Consider the following 7,945-nt stretch of genomic DNA (forward strand, 5'->3'; position numbering starts at 1 on the left):
ATATATCACAACTATATATAACTATATAGGATATACATAAACACATACATGCACAAAGTAAACCCAAATATATTTCTGGATTTTAACCAGAAAATTTACACAATTTATCTCATTCTATTGCCTCACAAACCTACAAAATAAGCATTATCCTCCTCTAATTATAGAAGAGGATTCAGGTACAAAGTGTTTATACACCCTACTTAAGCCATAAAAGATTTGTTTCAGAACTATGTAATTCTATTGCTCGTGTTTTCATTATTCCAATCTGCCTCCCTTTTCAGTCAAAAAGACTGGAAAAATTAATTGTCTCATTGGTGTTGTTCAGTTCAAATTGCAAGTGGTGGCAAATCTGTAAGTCCCAGTCTGTTGCTCATGACACTGTTTGTGAACTGTGGCCAATCATCCCATCTAAATCATCTGACTGTATTGGATTCTGCACAGCATTAAAACTGAAAACTCATTATTCTAATCATACAGAGAAAGGCTAGCTCTAAGTCACATTGTTGTATGGGTCAGTGCTTCTCAGATTTTAATGTTCATATGAATTTGGCCTCTTGTTAAAATCAGGGCTTCAGACTGGTTCATTCTGGTTCTAACTCCTGCTGAGAATTTGCATTTCCACTCCAACCTGTTGCCCTGGAGTGGATTCTGACTTACAGCAACTCTATAGGACAGGGAAGTGCCCCATAGGGTTTCCAAGGAGTGGCTGGTGTATTCAAACTGCTGATCTTTTGGTTAGCTCTTAACCACTGCACCACCAGGGCCCCATTTCCATCTCAGATGTCTTAGTCATCTAGTGCTGCTACAACAGAAATACCACAAGTGGATGGATTTAGCAAAGAGAAGTTTATTCTCTCACGGTCCAGTAGGCTACAAGTCCAAATTCAGGGCTTCAGCTCCAGGGGAACACTTTCACCATCAACTCTGGAGGAAGGTCCATGTCATCAGTCTTCCCTTGGTCTGGGAGCTTCTCTGAGCAGGAACCTCAGGTCCAAAGGACGCACTCTGCTCCCGGCACTGCTTTCTTGGTGGTACGAGGTTCCCATGTGTCTCTGCTGGCTTCTCTCTTTTATATCTCAAAAGAGATTGCATTAAGACACTAATCTTGTCAACCTCATCAGTACAACCTCATCACAGTGTTAGAATTTACAACACATGAGGAGATCACATATAATCTCATCATAGTGGTAGAGTTTACAACATGTAAGGAAATCACATCAGATAACACAGTCATACAATACTGGGAATCATGACCTAGCCAAGTTGCTACACATTTTTTGAGGGACCCAATTCAATCCATGACACCAGATATACTAAATCGGAATCTACCGTTTAACAAGATCCACAGGTAATTCTATGTGTAATACATTTTGAGAAGAACTGCTCTACTAGTGGTTCTCAGAATTAGTCCCTATCCAGTAGCATTAGCACTGCCTGGGAACTTATTATAAATGGAAACCCAGCAGGGATTTGAACCAGAATGAACTGGTTTGAAGCCCTGGTTAAAAATACAGATTAGGATTCAGTGAATCTGGGTTGAGGCCCATGACTCTACTTCTAGCAGGTTCTTAGATGATGCTGGCCATGAACCACACTCCAAGTATCAGATATCTAGACGAGGTGGTTCTCTCATGCTTTTCACTGCATCTTCCTTCTTTATGACTGTCTGCCAAGAGATCACACCTAGAAAGTTATGACAATGAAAATAGTTTTATAAAACCAATTCTTTCAAGAAACATAATTTGCTGTTAAACAGATTTTCTGTACTTCCATTCAAAACATATAAATAATGGTGAAAATATCTGTGCCTGAGACAGTCCATCAGGAAAGAGTTTGTGTGTGTTTTGCCAAGGAAATATTTTGATAACTATCAAATAACATCTATTCAAGAATTGATTGCTTAGATTAAATGTAGGACTAGCCCTGTACCCACTTAATGAAATCGGAGGCAGAGAAGATAATGCATGCTATACTTAAATTTTAAAGGGTTTTCCCCCCTAATTTTTTTCCTGAGCTTATATGATTTTAGAGTATGAGAGATATAGAGGAATTTTCCATATATTATATCTTTCAATATGTCTTACATATTAGGGTCAGAAGGTTTAAACTGTGATTCGATTGTTAACGTACGGTGTGGATTTTGCGGAACTTAATCTCATTTTATCTATGGCAAAACCATACAAATAGATTAAAAGAAAAATTATACTCAACTCTGTTTCCAGAAAATTTTTGTCTCTTTTACTTGGTAATCATTGACATGATAACAACGTGAATTTAGTATAATCTATTCAAAGAGTATTACTGTCTTAATTAGATTGTTTTGGTAATAAAAATTGCCTACCTCTCATAAAAAAAAAATAAAGAAAGAAAGAATAGTTTGAACTTTTTGAAAAGATTTACTAGGGGTGAGGCTACAAGTATATATGATTTCATAAATATTGAGAGAAGAATCCACACATTCAATTTAGTCCTATGAAGAGTCTAGTAAAACTAAGTAAACTCTGTCTTTCAATACAATTGTAGCTGACCTAATTGCTTATTTAATACTTTTTTTCCAGCCTGCATGCTCTTTAGAAGTAACACCTATTACAGCTTGTGCTAAGACTAATGGCAAAGTGATTATCAAGCAGCTAATGTGTACACAACAGGGCTGATAAGACAAGTATCTTTCCCAGTCACAGGAAAAATGGAAATCTGGTTATCTGAAATTCTGGAAAAACAATACTGACCATAGGCTTAAATTTTTTTTTTTGGTTAGTTATGAGGAAGAGAAAGGATTAGATTTGAAAGAATTATATGGGCCGTTGTTCAGACATTTCTTTCCTTAAAAAACTAATCTGCCTGTGGTTAAGGCCAAATAGAAATATAATTCTAACCATCAACACTCTGTTTTCATCAAGACTTCTAAGCACATATATACATTTCATGAAGACTGTTGGATCGCTATTAAGAATCACAACACAACCCTTTTTACAACCAGTAATCATAATATTAACACCGAATATTGAGACCCATCGTCATGGATTGAATTGTGGCCCTCCAAAATATCTGTCAACTTGACTAGGCCATGATTCCCAGTGTTGTGTGATTGTCCACCATTTTGTCATCTGATGTGATTTTCCTATGTGTTGTAAATCCTGTCTCTATGATGTTAATGAGATGGGATTATTGGCAGTTATGTTAATGAGTCAGGACTCAATCTACAAGATCAGATTGTGTTTTAAACCAATCTCTTTTGAGATATAAAAAAGAGAAGCAAGCAGAAGGACATAGGGATCTCATACCACCAAGAAAGGAGCACAAGGAGCATAGTGCGTCTTTTGGACCTGAGTTCCCAGTGCCTGAGAAGCTCTTTGACCAAGGGAAGACTGCTGACGAAGACCTTCCTCCAGAATTGACAGAGAGGAGAGAAAGACTTCCCCTGGAGCTGGCACCGTTAATTCGGACTTCTAGCCTACGAGACTGTGAGAGAATAAATTTCTCTTTGTTAAAGCCATCCACTTGTGGTATTTCTGTCATAGCAGCACTAGGTGACTAAGACACCCGTGGTCAGTGTTCTAAAAAGACTAGAATTAGCCTCAGAAAAAAGATGAAATGACATTTGAGGGCACCAATCAGTTCTATGCACAAACTACAGTAAACATCAGAAGTACAGGAGAAGATTATAGGCAAAAGATACATCTGAACCCACCTAGGGTCTCTCTTCTTTTGCTTGGACATTTGGGGACAAACCCAAGGTGGAGGTAAGCATCAGGAAAGCATAAGTGCCAAGGAATCCAGCTGACATAAAGGGAGTCTGAAATAAAGATTACCATGCTTTTATCCTCTCTACTCCGGAAAGGACCATGTCAGAAACCACTTAATACAAATTCTGTTACCACAATTCATTTCTTCAGCAGGACACATCATCGCTATCTAAGTTTGGGTTCTGTATCACAAAAATATCACTGCACCTAAATTAGGCCAGCTCTTGCTCTACACTTGAGTCATTATTTTTTGCCTCCTCCTACATCTGCTCCTGGGAATTTTCCACTTTTTTCAATCAGGGGTTACTCTGAGCAGTTGTGGCCATGCTTAATACAATGTCACAGTATGTTTTTCATTTACAACCCTGTTTTATTTTTAAAAAAGTTTCAAAGCTCCATAAAGTAGGTCCTACTTAGCAATAAGTGAGATAATTTATCCTAGAAAGTTGGTATAATTCAGAGGCACTCTAATGTGTAGCAGCAAATGAGTTCTTGGTATAGATGATCATTTTATCCTTTGATCCTCATTCATGACTTTATCAAGTTCAAATTTTTTGATTCTCATTATGACTCTAGCCCACTTGCTCTCATGTGGCTTGTGTACAGACTCAAGGGGAAATTGGAAAGCCCTGCTTCTGTGCATCTGATTCATGTCTTGATCAGGAATGATAATTCTACAAACTACTGTGTAGATGCAGTTGCATTGTTTCCCAGAATTTTCTGCTACCTCGCGAGAATTGCTGATGTCAGACAGATCTTGGCTGAAAGCAGAGAATACCAGAAAACCTGTGTTTTATTAAATATGCAAGGGCATTCGACTGTGTGGATCATAACAAATTATGGATAACATTGCGAAGAATGGGAATTACAGAACACTTAACTGAGCTCTTGAGGAACCTGTACATAGACCAAAAGGCAGTCGTTTGAACAGAACAAGGGGATACTGAGTGGTTTAAAATCAGGAAAGCAGTGTGTCAGGGTCATATCCTTTCACCATATTTATTCAATCTGTATACTGAGCAAATAATCTGAGAAGCTGGACTATATAAAGAAGAATGTGGCATTAGGATTGGAGGAGGACTCATTAACAACCTGTGATATGCAGAAGACACAACTTTGCACTTACTGATGAAGATCAAAGACTACAACCTTCAGTATGGATTACACCTCAGCATAAAGAAAACAAAAATCCACACAACTGGACCAGTAAGCAACAACATGACAAACCGAGAAAAGACTGAAGTTGTCAAGGATTTCATTTTACTTGGATCCATAATCAGTGCCCATGAAAGCAGCAGTCAAGAAATCAAATGATGAATTGCATTGGACAAATCTGAGGCAAAAGATCTCTTTAAAGTGTTAAAAAACAAAGATGTCACTTTAAGGACTAAGGTGTTCCTGACCCGAGCCATGGTGTTTTCAATTGTCTCATATGCATTAGAAAGCTGGGCAGTGAATAAAGGAGACCAAAGAAGAATTGATGCCTTTGAATTATGGTGTCGGTGAAGAATATTGAATATACCATACACTGCCAGAAAAGCGAGCAAATTTGTCTCGGCAGAAGTACAGCCAGAATTCTCCTTAGAAGTAAGGATGGCGAGACTTTGTCTCACATACTTTCGACATATTATCAGAAGAACATCATGCTTGGTAAAGTAGAGGATCAGAGAAAAAGAGGAAGACTCTAAATGAGATGGACTGACACAGTGGCTGCAACAATGGGCTCAAGCCTAAATACGATTGTGAGATTGGCACAGGACTTGGCAGTGTTTCATTCTGTTGTACATAGGGTCGCTGTGGGTCAGAACCAACTTGGCAGCACCTAACAAGCTGAGAAATGCAGTTTCCTCCTCAGTGAAAGAAGCAATAATGAGAAAGCCAAAGAATGATATTTCACTGGAAATAAGCCTACCTTTTTCCCTCCCCAGCTCTTAATATGTGACTTGCTAGTGGAAAGACACCATCTAAATGACATCCACTGTTTCTTTAAAATTATTGTGTTTTCTGGAAAGGCATTATTCCAGGCTCTGACTATGCTGATCGAAGTAGAACTGTCTCTATAACATAACAGACTCAATGAAAAATGCTTATACTAAATGTTCGATTTTAACTACCTATAATTAGTTGTGTATAACTCCTTATTTCCTGACACCATATTGAATGTTTTAATTTGGGCATGAAACTCCATTCAAGTAGTAATATTCTAGTCATAATTAAATTTCCAAACTCTTATTTTAAATTTTATTATTTAAAAAAATTTGATTTCATCATTCAACTAATCTAATATTTAAAAATTAGAAAGTAAACTATTTTAATTACAGCAAAAATATTAAATTTTTATGTTAGTTAATCTCTATTAAAATTACAGCTATAGTCCTAAAAAATTCTAATGCCTATAATTATCCAAATTATAACCTAAGGAGTTTGTTATAATAATTTCTAACTGCAACACTGTATAGCAGCAAGAGCATACTAATTACTAGACAAATAAATATATATTTGTGTATTTATATATACACGTATATAGTATTAACCAGAAAGTATAAATTTTAATAATTATTTTAGTGAGTAATTTATCACTTGGATTGTGGACTGTGATTCAAGATCAGAATTCAGGAGTCTTTTTGCTTTGTATAATATACTTTAGCTCAATAATAATATACTACAGTTAGATGCTGTGGCCATAATCTTACGGCTGAGGAGGGAGGTTTTCCTATAACACTGGAAAACTGAGAGACATTCACATATATGTTACATATATAAACTGTATTAAAATGATTTTTTTTCCAGCTCTTCCAATTGGTTTACATGGTTTATTAAAACAGAGCAAGTAAAAAAAAAAAAAATCTTGACACAACTAGATAATTTCCTCAATAATATTTAACTATTAATTCATCTTTATTAGCATGTGTTTCTCCAGGCTTTAGTATAATTTATTTATTTAAATATTCATTCATTCATTTATTGCCATTATTCCTGAATATCTTACAGAATGCAACTATCTTAGCAGGCGTTTAGATATTTCAACATGTAATCTAAGATCCCTGTGGGTAGAGTGCCACTTACTTGTCAAACCTGTTGAGTCCAACCTTGGCATCCCCCGCCTCAATTTCTTGTGCCTGTCTTAATCCAGGCAATCAAAATGACTCTTCCTCAAATATAAAATTACCTGGTTGAATGCCCAGTGTTTGAAGACCCAGAAATTTAACTCTCCCCCTCTACTAACTCTACAGGAACTCTTTGGGTGGCACAATTGGTTAAGGGCTTGACTACTAACAAAAATGGTTATCAGTTCAAACCCACCCAGAGGTGCTTTGAAAGAAAGACCTGGTGATCTTCTTCTAAAAGGTCATAGCCTTTTGGAACCCTATGAAGTGCAGCTCTACTCTGCACACATAAGGTCTCCATAAGTCAGAATCGACTTGACAACAACTAGTTTGGCTTTTTTTTTTAAATCGCTCTACTTACTTGCCAGCCTTATCTCTTCTGTCCATTCTTGCTCTTACACTTTTACCTGGCCCTCCCATTCTGATGTCACAGTTTGAATCTTATCTTCTGACTGCAAAATTATTTCTGTTGTTAATGATGTTATTTCTCTTCATTGGCTTGGCTCTGCCCATTATTCAACTTAACCTCACCTTTTTGTGGATCCTGGACCAAACCAAACCATAGTATTGCCAACCTTTCCATCTGAAAGTATTGTGCCTGCTGGGAGACTCCCTGCTCTTACCAGAAGAGAACTGCTTAGTTGGATATGAATGGTTAATCAAACAGAGCCTGGGTTTCTCTAAGCCCTGTGCACATTAGTTTCAGCTGCTGTAACTCTTTCTCCTTTTCCATGGCCCTCTCTTTTTGTATACCAGAGGCCAAAACTTTAGCACCCTTCCCATTCCTGGCTTCTCTTCACCTAGACCTGAACCTGTTTCCAGCCTCAGCCCATATATACCAGATCAGTTATTCAGCATTTGCTTAATCACTTCTAGTAACAAAAAATTCACTTCTTTACATTCAATTCTTGAGTTGTTGAAATCCTTTGGTTTCCCGGTATTGGTGCTTTTTCTAAGAGATTAAAGAGCATAAATGTAGCGTATTCTGGAATATTTGTAGTTTCTCACCAAATATGCCCTTGTTTGTCAAAAATCCACTTAAAGTGTAATACTAACAGAAGAGCATGACTTCCCAGATGTGACCTTAAAAGT

The sequence above is a fragment of the Trichechus manatus genome, unplaced genomic scaffold (assembly GCF_000243295.1).
Source record: "Trichechus manatus latirostris isolate Lorelei unplaced genomic scaffold, TriManLat1.0 scaffold00065, whole genome shotgun sequence".
Taxonomy (NCBI): Eukaryota; Metazoa; Chordata; class Mammalia; order Sirenia; family Trichechidae; genus Trichechus; species Trichechus manatus.